Source organism: Amblyraja radiata, chromosome 2 (assembly GCF_010909765.2).
Source record: "Amblyraja radiata isolate CabotCenter1 chromosome 2, sAmbRad1.1.pri, whole genome shotgun sequence".
In the NCBI taxonomy this organism is placed as follows: Eukaryota; Metazoa; Chordata; class Chondrichthyes; order Rajiformes; family Rajidae; genus Amblyraja; species Amblyraja radiata.
This window is the reverse complement of record NC_045957.1, coordinates 139,885,066-139,899,257: the sequence shown is the minus strand read 5'-3', so window position 1 is coordinate 139,899,257 and position 14,192 is coordinate 139,885,066.

Genomic DNA, 14,192 nt, shown 5'->3' with positions numbered 1-14,192 from the left:
ACTATGAACAATGGACTGTCTTTGATTGTACTCAGGACTTTGGGATTTTTTTTGCACTAGTGTTGTGGCCAATAGTTTTAGTTTTGTTCATTCTCTATGTGTATTCTGCTTACAGGGCTGTTATGCTGCTGCTGCTGCAAGTAAGACTGTTTTATTGTTAGCATATATGACAATTAAACACTCTTGATTAAATTTATGTCTTTAGAATGGGGAAGAAAATCAAAGCATCCAGAGTAAACCCACAAGATCACAAGGTGAACTTGCACAAAAGGCACCAGAGATAAGAATTGAACCCTGGTCACGAGAAATGTGAAGCAATAACTCTATTAAGTAGATTCACAAGGAACTGTAGATGCAGATGTTTTCAGCAAAAGACAAAGTGCTGGAGGAAGTCGGCAAAGCAGGTGAAATGTGTAGGAAGGAACTGCAGATGCTGGTTTAAACCGAAGATAGACACAAAATGCTGGAGTAACTCAGCGGGACGGGCAGCATCTCTGGAGAGAAGGAATGGGTGATGTTTTGGGTCGAGAGCCTTCTTCAGACTTATATCACCCATTCCTTCTCTCCAGAGATGCTGTCTGTACCGCTGAGTTACTCCAGCATTTTGTGTCTATCTTTCTCTGCCACAGAAGGTAGTTGAGGCCAGTTCATTGGCTATATTTGAGAGGGAGTTAGATGTGGCCCTTGTGGCTAAAGGGATCAGGGGGTATGGAGAGAAGGCAGGTACAGGATACTGAGTTGGATGATCAGCCATGATCATATTGAATGGTGGTGCAGGCTCGAAGGGCCGAATGGCCTACTCCTGCACCTATTTTCTATGTTTCTATGTTTGGCAAAGCAGGTAGCATCTTTTGATGGAATGGCAGGTGACCTTTTGGAAGAAGGGTTCCAACCTGTCATGTTGAAAATCCATTCCCTCCACAGATGCTGCTTGATCCGCTGAGTTCCTCCAGCACTTTGTGTTTAGCTCTATTAACTGTGTCAATGCATTGAATTAGAGCTAATGCCCTGGCCAAATGTTGACTAATCCTGGCACGAACAGGCTTTGCTGCTGGATTCAGAAGCACTTCAGTCAAACAATGAGATAACTACGCAGCCATACAAAAACCTGATGTCCACTTAATTCTGGTGTTAAACCTTTGCTGATTAGATTAGTTAATTTAATCCATAGCCAAATAGTGTGTGTGAAACTGTTTATAAAACCCTTGGTGATCTGTGAGCCTTCTGAAAGCATTCACACTGCCAGTGTTATATCATCCCACAAATGTAATTAACAACATCAGGGACAATAATCAATTCAAAGTCATTCTATTCACAGAGTTCCCAGAGCTTGATAGTAAGGGTCTTGGTTCAAGTAATTTTACAAATTCCTCAGCATATCATGACCAGGCAGCTATGATATACGAATTATTTAACATTATTTAGGATAGGCCATTTAGGACTGAGATGAGGAAAAACTTTTTCACCCAGAGAGTTGTCAATCTGTGCAATTCTCTGCCACAGAAGTCAGTGGAGGCAAATTCACTGGATGTTTTCAAGAGCGAGTTGGATATAGCTCTTAGCACTAACAAAATCAAGGGATATGGGGACAAAGCAGGAATGGGATACTGATTTTGGATGATCAGCCATGATCATATTGAATGGCGGTGCTGGCTCTTGCAACTATTTTCTATGTTTCTATGATATGGTGATAAGAATTATTATGCTGTAAAGGGGCAGATTTTCATCCTTAATGCCAGCATACCTCTTGACCTTTGTTTAACATGGAAAATAGAACAGTTCAGTACGGGAACAGGCCAACTGGCCCACAATGTCTGTACCAAACATGATGCCAAATTAAATTAATCTCCATTGCCTGCCTGCACGCGATCCCTAATCCCTTCATCCCTGCATATCCACATGCCTATCTGAAAGCCTCTTTAAACACCACTATCACAACTGCCTCCACCACCACCCTTGGCAGCTCGTTCCGGGCACCCAGCACCGACCACCACCACTGTGCACATGACTTATCCATGTTCTCCAGAGATACTGCATGACTCACTGAGTGACTCCAACAGTATGTGTCGTCTTTTGTAAACTAGCATCTGCTGTCACTCATTTCTACTCTTCCTTTAAGATTTGCCCCTCTATTAGGGACAAATGTCAATTTTACCAAACCCAATTATCCTACAAACCTGAGGTGTGATGAGGGGTCTTAACCTGAATAGTCACCTGTTCCTTTTCTCCAGATGCTGCCTGATCCGTTGAGCTACTCCAACATTTTGTGTCTAACTACAAACATAGAAACATAGAAACATATAAAATAGGTGCAGGAGTAGGCCATTCGGCCCTTTGAGCCTGCACCGCCATTCAATATGATCATGGCTGATCATCCAACTCAATATCCTGTACCTGCCTTCTCTCCATACCACATGATCCCCTTAGCCACAAGGGCCACATCTAACTCCCTCTTAAATATAGCCAATGAACTGGCCTCAACTACGTTCTGTGGCAGAGAGTTCCAGAGATTCACCACTCGCTGTGTGAAAAATGTTTTTCTCATCTCGGTCCTAAAAGACTTCCCCCTCATCCTTAAACTGTGACCCCTTGTTCTGGACTTCCCCAACATCGGGAACAATCTTCCTGCATCTAGCCTGTCCAACCCCTTAAGAATTTTGTAAGTTTCTATAAGATCCCCCCTCAATCTTCTAAATTCTAGTGAGTACAAACCGAGTACAAACCTGTACATCTTTGGAGTGTGAGAGGAAACCGGAGCACCTGGAGAAAACCCACGCAGTCACAGGGAGAACATACAAACTCCGTACAGACAGCAACTGTTGTCAGGATCGAACCTGGGTCTCCGACGCTGTAAGGCAGCAAATCTACCCCTGCACCACTGTGCTGCCCCAATCATCTTATCTTAAGTGCTGTCAAATTTGTCTGACTCCTGATTACAGCCTCCCCAGACTTCTACAGTATATCCAGGTTATGTGAGAAGCAGACCCTGAACCTCAGCACACAAGTGCTAAAGTCAGTACAAAAGGAGCAGTTTGGGCTTGGCATTAGACTGATGTTTCAACAGATCATTCTGCAGGAATTAATGATCACTAAGGAATTAGTATTTCTTCAGGTTGACCAAAGGGCTCCTGAAGTAATGGTGCAAAGACCATGCGATGAGATTGCAACCAACCATAATTTAGCTTGCAGCCGACCCCATCCCCCAGTCTAGATACATGACAAATATAATAACCTCACTAAGAAACCAGAAACAGTGTGATCTCATCCACCTCCCCTTCACCATTCACTTATCACACATAATATCAACCAATGCCTTCACAAACACTAAAGGGCCTGTCCCACTTGGGCGACCTAATCTGCGAGTTCTGGCGAGTTTGCCCTCGACTCATACTCGCAGCATGGTCGACACGAGGTTGTAGGATGTCTTCGTAACTCCCCTTCATGCTCGAGTGTGGTCTCCGTGTACTCGAGGCCTCAGCTAGGTCGCGGTGTTTTTTTCAATGTTAAAAAATGCCTGCGAGTAAAAAAAGGTCGCCATGGAAAAAATCGACACTTTTTTTACTCGTAGGTTTAGTCATAGTAGGTCGTAGTAGGTCGGCATGTTAGTCGTAGGTAATCAAGGGTAGTCGAAGGTAGTCGAAGGTAGTCATAGATAGCCTTCATCGTAGTTGAAGGGAGGTCGAAGGGAGGTCGAAGGAGATCGAAGGAGGTCGTCTTCACTCTCCACTATTTGGTGCCCAATTTTCCCGATGTTAGTCGTAGCTGGTGGTAGCTGGTCTTCAACATAGTCGAAGGAGGTCGAAGGAGGTCTTCAACATGTCATTTATTTAAACTCTTCTAAACTCGCCAATTAGGTCACCCAAGTGGGACAGCCCCTTTAATTCTTTCCATGCATCTCTTCACTTTATCCCCCGTATTCACATTGTTATCTGCAAACCACCCCTGCATCATGGTACCACATCCACCATCCACCACAGCCTAAAGGGCTTGTACCACGAGCATGTGATTGCATGTGGCAAGCGCGACCTAACGTGGTCGCTTGAGCCGTACGGCCTCGAGGGGCCGGTCCCACCTCGATCGCCGGAGCCATATGGAGTTGTGCGGAGCTGGCCCCGACATTGCGCGTGGGGCTCCGAAAAACTGACCGTGTTAAAAAATTCCGTGCGGCAACGGCCTGCCGGCCCGCAGCCACATTAAGGCCGTACGCACCGCCTCGACAGGCATATGCAGCATCTCGACGCCGTACGTCACGCGCGAACTTCCCGGGTACTTCGCTCGAACTTCACGTCACTCACTCGACCTCCGCGCGGCCCCCGTTTCTGGTTTGGTCGCGCTCGCCGCATGCAGTCGCATGCTGGTGGGACAGGCACTTAAGACCATGAGCCATCGGTGCAGAATAAGGCCACTCAGCAAATCGAGTCTACTTGGGCGACGTAATCTTCCATCCCAACCATATTCTCCTGCCTTCTCGCCGTACCTTTTGATGCCCTTCACTGCCTTAAAAATACCCAATGTATTATCCTCCAAGGCCCTCTGGCAATGAATTCAACTGATTCACCACCCTCTAGCTAAATAAATTCCTCCTCGTCTCCACTTTATTCTGAGACTGTGACCTTTGGTTCTAGGCTCTCCCACTAGTGGAAGCATCCTCTGTGGGGGCTGTTGAACCCAACACTCATTTTTCTTCATAGTCACCCACCATACCCTATTGGCAACACTGCTCACTCCCAGCATTGAAGGCTACATATTACTGTCTGCACAGCACCTGTGGACATTAAACTGAGAGATTCAACCCGTCAATGGGACATAATTAAATAATTAATTTGCAAGAAGTGCCTTTACTCAAACCACTGCGGAATACCGTACCACCATGACAGATTCTGCACATAACCAAGGTGTACTTTTTAAAAGCCTTCTTTAAATACTTGAAGGTGAAAAAGGTTCTGTCATGAAAATTCAATTTGAATTTCAGAGAAAATCTCTCAGGATATCATAGAAAACGAATTCTCCATTTGCACCACACGTAAAGTCCAGCGTATTATGCATGTGCATTCATAATGCTTCTCCAGATAACATCAGATCTTGACAGGAGTTAAAGGCTTTGCAAATGGAGGGAGTGTAGTTATGCAATGTCATCTATTTTACCGAAAGACACTGAGGAATTGACTTGGCAGAAGGAACTGGAGAATGAAAAGAGCAACTATATTCCCAGTCTAATATTTGTACATCGCAACTTTTTCATTGATTTATTATTGCCACATGTAGCTCAACACAGTGAAAACCTTTGTTTGCATACTATCTAGTCAAATCATTCTGTACATGATTACAATCAATCCATACACAAGTCCTACAGGTCGTACAGAGAGAACAATACCACAATGCCAGAATAATGTGCCACATCATGGTAATGTTATAGCTCCAGAGAAAACTTTAAGGTTTGCAATGAGGTAGGTTGGAAGATGAAATGTACGCCCTAGCGTATGATAGGACTATTCAGTAGTCTGATAACATCGAGGATGAAGTTCCTCCTGAATCCCGTGGTGTATGCTTTCAAGCTTTTGTATCTTCTACCCCACGGGAGAGGGAAGAAGAGGGAATGACCGGGGTGAAAAATGTCCGTGATTATGTGGCGGCTTTTTCAAGCAGTGTGAAGTCTAGATATAGTCGACAATGGGAGGCTGGTCCCTGGATGATGCACTGAGCGATATTTACAATTCTGCAATTTCTTACAATATTGGGCAGAGCAGTTGCTAAATCAGGCTTTGATGCATATCAATAGGATGGTTTATACAGTGCAATTGTAGGGGTTCATAAGTTCATCAGCAGAATTAGGCCTTTCGGACCATAGTGTCTACTTTGCCATTTAATCATGGGGGCGCTGTCCTGTGCACGGCTGCCCTGCCAGCAGTTGTCTGTCTTTTCACCGTTTCATCCCGTGGGGGGATGTTCTTTGTGTTTAAGACTCTCATTGGTGTTATGTCTGTATTCTTTCTTTGTGTGCTGCAAAATGGCAAAAAGCATTTCACTTCATTACACCTCGGTGTATGTGAATGTGACCAATAAAATACCTTTGATCTATCTTTCCCTCTTAACCCTGTTCTGCTGCCTTCTCCCTGTAACCTTTAACATACTCCTCCTGACCACAGACCGTTGAAAGCAGTTACTCTAACAGGCATGACTGTTGGTAAGAGTCGCTGGAGGCTAGCTGAAATTCCTTAGTCTTCAGAGGTTTGAGATTTGAGTCTCGAGATTCAGTTTTGCAGTTCAAAGCAATTAGCATCCTGGAGTGACTGCTCCTAGTTGGTGCATAAGTTTAATGTTTCAATAAGAAACCCTCTCATCCTGCTAAATTCCAGGGTGTACAAGCCCAGCCGCTCCATTCTCTCAGCATATGACAATCCCGCCATCCCGGGAATTAACCTTGTGAACCTACGCTGCACTCCCTCAATAGCAAGGATGTCCTCCCTCAAATTTGGAGACCAAAACCGCACACAATGCGCCAGGTGTGGTCTCACTAGGGCCCTGTACAACTGCAGAAGGACCTGTTCATGTCTCATAATGGCTGCAGAACATTCCCAAGGGAAGGAAGAGCAGTCGGAGGTTTGTTGTGCACGTGGGCACAAATGACATAGGGAGGAAAGGATTGAAGATCAGCAGAGTGACTATAGGGAGCTGGGCAAAATGATAAAAAGCAAGCCCTTGAGTGTAGTAATCTCCGGATTGCTCCCATATCGTGAGAGCGAGAACAGGAAGATAGGAAGGGTGAATTTGTGGCTGAGGAGTTGGTGCATGGTGCGAGCATTCAGATTTCGGAGCCACTGGCATTTCTCCTGGGGCAGAGTTGACTTGTACAAGAGTGAGGGTTTGCAGCTGAACTGGAAGTCTTCTAGTAATTGGCTCTGTAAACTGCTCCTGATGTGTAGGATGCGAAACTGGGATAACATAAGGGGAATAATGAAAATTTGATGAGAGAGAAAATTGGGCACTGGGGGTGAATGAATTCCTCCACTTAATTAAATTCATTAAGTTTGAAATAAACTAAACCTAGACATTGTGAGGGCTTTTGAAATCAACCAGGGAACTGATAAAGAGGGAGTTAATGGAATATACCAGCAAAGAAGAAATATAAAAAAAGGCTGTAAAAGCATTTATTTAGTCTCTTAAATTTTACCCACCCAGTCTTTCTCCCTGATGGATAAATCCTCATTTCCTCACATCAGACTTGATCATTCACCTTCTAACTCATGACTACCAAGTGCTGGTGTTCAGAGGAATTCAGAAACTTGACACATATATTACAGTAGATTAACAGGTTGGCACAATATGAAATTATGCAGGTGAGTGGTTAGTTGGATTTTAGGGATTTGGAGTATCATGTAGAATTTTGATAAAACCACACGTAAAATGTTCTGTTTTGGTCTCTAACTAACATTGTTTATACTTGAGAAAGACACCAAGTTATGGAGTAACTCAACGGGTCAGGCAGCATTCCCAGAGTAAAGCGATGGGTGATGTTTCGGGTCTGGACCCTTCTTCAAATTGAAAGTAGGGGGTGGGTGTGTAGAGTTGGAGGCAAGAAAAGTCAAGGACCGATCAGGGCTCTCTTCAGCCCCTAACCCCCTACTTTCAGTCCGAAGAAGGATTCCAACCCGAAATGTCACCAATCCTTTTTCTCCAGAGATGCTGCAGTTACTCCAGTAGTTTGTGTCTTTCCAAGGTATAAGCCAGCATTTGCAGTTCATAGTTTCTACACTAATGTTCCTACTTACACTGGAGGAAGTGCAACAGAAACACACCTGATTTGTTTCTATGAAGAGAGATCGTGCATCTTCATAGTAAACTTGAGATAATATTTCTTCTTCTTACGCAGTCTCTTGGGATTGAGGATGTCTTCCTTCCTTTCCGGTTCTTAGATGGCTGATGAGGCCAATATGACACTTGGATACTATGTCTCAGGTGACATAGATGCTTGATGGAGTAGATAGGTGGAAAGTTAGTACACTGGTGGGCTGCTTCTATCAGGTTTGCTTGCCTTCTGTGTATATGGACCCAACGTTCTCAGTTGAATTGAACTGAATTGAATATTTTATTGTCACATGCCCAAGGTATGCAAATAGTCGCCCGTAAAGGGTACTTACAAAGTTACAAAGTACGCACATGTCAGGTCCCCTTTTGTTCTCCCCCCCTCCTCATGGCGGTCCACCCGCACCAGGTCCTACTTCGTTCCTTCCTCCGGCAGCGGCATCCTCACTTCCACATGTCCGTCCTTACTCCATCAGTCGGCGCCATCATCGACTGCCACACGGACCCCTCCACTATCGCCACCGGGTCCTCTCCAGATGCCTCTCTGGTGCCGACCCAGCCCCCAGCCGCGGGTTCCACAGACCCAGGGGCCATTAGCCACGGGCTTCGTTGACTCACGAGGCTCCACTCCGACCCGCAAGGCCCTGGCCCGAGAGGCTCCGACCTACGAGGCTCCGGCCTCCGCTTCTCAGTGGCACCTCTGGAAGGATTCAGCCCATAGCGGCACCTCCGGAAGGCGTCTGCCGCAGCGCCACCTCTGGAACATCCTGAACTCTCCTGAACACTCTTTCACCATTTGAATGGTCACGGGAAAGGGATTACCAGATATTGGTAGGGATGTTGCAGGTTTTAAAAGACTTTGAAAATACTATTGACTCTTTTTCGCTACTCATTCTTGCTATAGAAACATAGAAACATAGAAAATAGGTGCAGGAGTAGGCCATTTGGCCCCTCGAGCCTACACCGCCATTCAATATGATCATGGCTGATCTTCCAAATCAGTATCCTGTACCTGCTTTCTCTCCATACCCACTGATCCCTTTAACCACAAGGCCCACATCTAACTCCCTCTTAAATATAGCCAATGAACTGGCCTCAACTACCTTCTGTGGCAGAGAATTCCAGAAATTCACCACTCTGTGTAAAAAAATGTTTTTCTCATCTCGGTCCTAAAAGATTTCCCCTTTATCCTTAAATTGTGACCCCTTGTTCTGGACTTCCCCAACATCGGGAACAATCTTCCTGCATCTAGCCTGTCCAACCCCTTAAGAATTTTGTAAGTTTCTATAAGATCCCCCCTCAATCTTCTAAATTGTAGCGAGTACAAGCCGAGTCTATCCAGTCTTCATTCATATGAAAGTCCTGACATCCCAGGAATCAGTCTGGTACACTTGGAAATAAAGTATCTTTTTGGGGCATCTGAACAATGGAGTCTGCCCACCAAAGCCAACTGAGTGTAACTAGCACATCATTATTTGCGATGTTTATCTACTGGAGGATACAGGCATTGGTTTGCTAATCCTATTGATACACCTGGTGGAGAAAATGGTTTATTTCCTGTGCTCTGAGGTGGGTGGTGTTTGTACTCCACATCTCAGAAGCATTCAGGAGGGGAAGCACTGATGCCAATTAGACATTGGATTCCTTGCCATATTTGAAGTCTTGATCTTCAGATATGCTTGACCTCAGCCAACCAAAGATGGACTGCCATCCTAAAGGTGATGGTGAAGTAGAAACATAGAAACAAAGAAAATAGGTGCAGGAGTAGGCCATTCGGCCCTTCGAGCCTGCACCGCCATTCGATATGATCATGGCTGATCATACAACTCAGTATCCTGTACCTGCCTTCTCTCCATACCCCCTGATCCCTTTAGCCACAAGGGCCACATCTAACTCCCTTATAAATATAGCCAATGAACTGGCCTCAACTACCTTCTGTGGCAGATAATTCCAGAGATTCACCACTCTCTGTGTGAAGTTTTTTTTTCTCATCTCGGTCCTAAAGGATTTCCCCCATCTATCCTTAAACTGTGACCCCTTGTCCTGGACTTCCCCAACATCGGGAACAATCTTCCTGCATCTAGCCTGTCCAACCCCTGAAGAATTTTGTAAGTTTCTATAAGATCCCCCCTCAATCTTCCAAATTCTAGCGAGTACAAGCCGTCACTAATGTCTGCCTTAATTGGAATCATGGGAAGCATGATTTTATACACTTCTATAAGATCACCCGTCACCCTCCTGAGCTCCATGGAATGAAGTCCTAGCCTGCCAACATCTCCCTATGGCTCAAGTCCTGGCAACTCCCTTATATATCTTCACAGCACTCTTTCCAGCTTAATTATCTACTTCCTATAGCAGGAAATACTCCAAGGATTGCCAGACTTGTTTCATCTTTGTTTATTATGGGTTCTAAGGTGGCTAATGAGACCTATGTGGGAATCACAGACATTTCCACTTAGTAACAACTTAATTGCTGATGCCCTTGCTGTTCATTAAGATTCCAAATTCTGCACTGATAATCTGAGACACAAATGAGACATTGATGAGAGATGGCATCTGAGACTCCATTTAGTGATTAAATGACATACGGGTCTAGTTTTGAACTGAATTAAGTATTGCAAGCGTCATCATAAAAGTATGGTTTGCTATGTGGAAACATTCACCTGTGTCAAGATAATGCACAACTTATTTTCACTGTCAGTCTGTACTAAGCAAACTACTTTTTTTTTTTTTTTTTTTTTTTTAACAAAAATACTTTGCAGTTGGCACAGTTCAAAAACAAGTTTGGCGACTTTTAGGAAGATAATGGGGGCTTGTTTTCTCGGAACTTTTGATATTGTTATTGGTTTATTGTTGTTATTGTACTAAGATACAGTGAAATGTTTTTGGTGCTATTCAGACAAATCGCACCAGGCGTGATTACATCAGGTAGTGCAAACAAAATAATAGAATGCAGAATATAATGTTACAGCTATTGAGAAAGTGAAGGTTAAAAAAAAGTGGATGGGCCGCAATGAGGTAAATGGGAAGATTGGAAATGCGCCCTTAGCATATCTGAGGTTCATTCAAGAATCTGATAACAGGAAGGAAGATGCAATTCTTTAATCTGGCGGTAATATGGGAGAAGGGGAGAAGAGGGAATGAATGGGGTGTGAATCATTCTCAATTTTGATGATTGCTTTCCTGAGGTTGCATGGAATGTCGATAGAGCAGAGGGGAGATGGGGGGTGGCTAGGTGTGGGTTGGGAGGGTGGGAGGTGGGGGTGTTGAGTAAGGGGGGGGTGGGGGGAGGTTGTTGTTCTACTGGTTTGCTTGATGGACTAGGATTTGCATGATGGATGTAGTCTCCAGTTAACATTGTCCCAAATGATCAGCCATGATCACATTGAATGGCGGTGTTGGCTCGAAGGGCTGAATAACCTACTCCTGCACCTATTTTCTATATATCAAAGTTTGACTATGGTGGCGCAGCAGTAGTTTTGCTGCCTTAAAGCGCCAGAGACCCGGATTTGATCCTAACTACGGGTGCTTGTCTGTACGGATTTTGTGCGATCTCCCCGTGACCTACGTGGGTTTTCTCCGGGGGCTTCGGTCTCCTCCCACACTCCAAAGATGTACATGCTTGTAGGTTAATTAGCTAGGTACAGTATAATTGTAAATTGTCTCTAGTGTGTGTAGAATAACATTAATGTGCAGGGTTTGCTGCTCGGCGCGGACCCGGTGGGTGAAGGGCCTGTTTCTACGCTGTATCTCCAAACTAAACTAAACATGCCGCTTATTAGCATAAATTATTTTTTACTGCATGGAGAAGGCTAGAAAAAATACATTTAAACGACTTGCAGGTGATAAATTTTGATTTAAATAGAGATATGAACATCATAAATAGGAAGTAGAACATGATGCCCTTTGAGACTTCACTATCATTTAATAAAATCATGAAAGTCTGTTCAGTGCTCTCAATTTTTTTCTGACCATGTTGTTGGCACTAGAAACATGGCGGCACTTGTATACAACCTAGGTGAGGTCTGCAATATAATTTTACCAGGTTGTATGCAAAACAAAGCATTTCACTGTGCCTAGGTACAGGTGACAAGGAAGTATCATTGAATCATTGAATTGAATCATTGAATCATTGGAAGGATGTATGGAAGATGTATTTAACGTTTGATTTGCCGCAGTCTAAAGATCCGTTATTGCATTGCATAGATTTAATTACTCAACTTCCAAATTTCTGCTGATGGGAATTTCAAAATTCTTTAGTTCTAGACTCTTTAATCTAGTTTAGTTAGAAACATAGAAACATAGAAACATAGAAATTAGGTGCAGGAGTAGGCCATTCGGCCCTTCGAGCCTGCACTGCCATTCAATATGATCATGGCTGATCATCCAACTCAGTATCCCGTACCTGCCTTCTCTCCATTCCCCCTGATCCCTTTAGCCACAAGGGCCACATCTAACTCCCTCTTAAATATAGCCAATGAACTGGCCTCAACTACCTTCTGTGGCAGAGAATTCCAGAGATTCACCACTCTGTGTGAAAAATGTTTTTCTCATCTCGGTCCTAAAATATTTTCCCCTTATCCTTAAACTGTGACCCTTGTTCTGGACTTCCCCAACATCGGGAACAATCTTCCTGCATCTAGCCTGTCCAACCCCTTAAGAATTTTGTAAGTTTCTATAAGATCCCCCCTCAATCTTCTAAATTCTAGCGAGTACAAGCGGAGTCTATCCAGTCTTTCTTCATATGAAAGTCCTGACATCCCAGGAATCAGTCTGGTGATCCTTCTCTGCACTCCCTCTATGGGAAGAATGTATTTTCTCAGATTAGGAGACCAAAACTACGCAATACTCCAGGTGTGGTCTCAGTTGAGAGATACATTGCGGAAACAGGCCCATTGGCCCACTGAGTCCGTGCCGACCAGCGGTCCTGACTCACTAACACTATCCTGCACACACTAGGGACAATTTACAATTATACCAAGCCAATTAGCCAACAAACCTGTACGTCTTTGTAGTGTGGGAGGAAACCGGCAATCCCTGAGAAAACCCACACAGGTCACAGGGAAAATGCAAAAAACTCCAAACATACTTCACCCATAGTCAGGATGGAACCATGGTCTCCACCCCAGCAAGGCAACAACTCCTCTGTTGCTCCATCATCCTTTAAGTGAAAAAGCACTCTGTCATATGTATGATGTTCCCTAACCTTAGGTTCCCCCATCGTGGAACCATCTCTCAACATCTAGCCTCTCACTCACTTCATCCAAAGGATGATGTGTGTAGGAAGGAACTGCATATATTGGTTTACACGGGCAGCATGCCTGTCCCTCTGAGTTACTCCAGTATGTTGTGTCTATCCAAAGTATGATGGTTGTGGTTGTTAGAAGTCAAATCATCCCAGTATCAGGACATCACTCCAGGCGTTTCTTGGAGTAGTGACCAAGATCCAAACAGATCTTCATCACAGACCAGCCTTTTATCATAAGGCCAGAAATGGAAAGATGTGCTGATGATGGAACATTGTTCAGTTCCATTCCCAGGACCTCTGCAAATGGGGCAATCTGTGGTGATCTCAGCAAAATTGCAAAAACAATAAACAGGCATGGGCTGAAAAGTGGCGAGTATTCTATCATGCTCCAAAGGTGTCAGGTAAGTGTCCAATAAGAAATATATACCATGCCATTCAATGACTACCATCACTGTGTAATATGTCATTGATATCCTGAAGGTCATCGTTCACTAGATTCTCAATTAATGGCGCTGAAGTAGAGATGGTCCAAAGCTTCAATTTCTTTGGTGTAAATATCAGCAACAATTTGTCCTGAGTTACCTCAAAGCAATAGCTGAGAAAGCACACCAATCCTTCTACTTCCTTAGAAGGCTTAGGAAGACATCCCCAACAATCCACACCAACTTCTACAGATACACCGTAGAAACCATGTTATCAAGATGCATCACAGCATGGTTTAGAAACAGCCCCATCCAAGACCGCAATAAATCGCAGAGAGTTGTGGACATGGCCCAGACCACCATGCAAACCAAACTCTCTTCCATGGACTCCATCTACACTTTATGTTGTCTTGACCAGCTTAATCAAGGACCAGTCAAGGACCCGGTTACTCGCTCTTCTCCCATCAGGCAAGAGGTACAGAAGTTTGAAAACTCCAGATTCAGGGACAGTTTCTTTCCAGCTGCTATCAGGCAACTGAACCATACTTTCACCAGCTAGATCTACCATCGACCTCAGTTGAGACCTTTGAAATATCATTAAGCAGACATTAGCATGCACTAAATAATGTACCCTTTATCCTGTATCTGTAAACTGTGGATGGCTTGATTGTAATCATGTATACTCCTCTCATTGATAGAAACTTACAAAATTCTTAAGG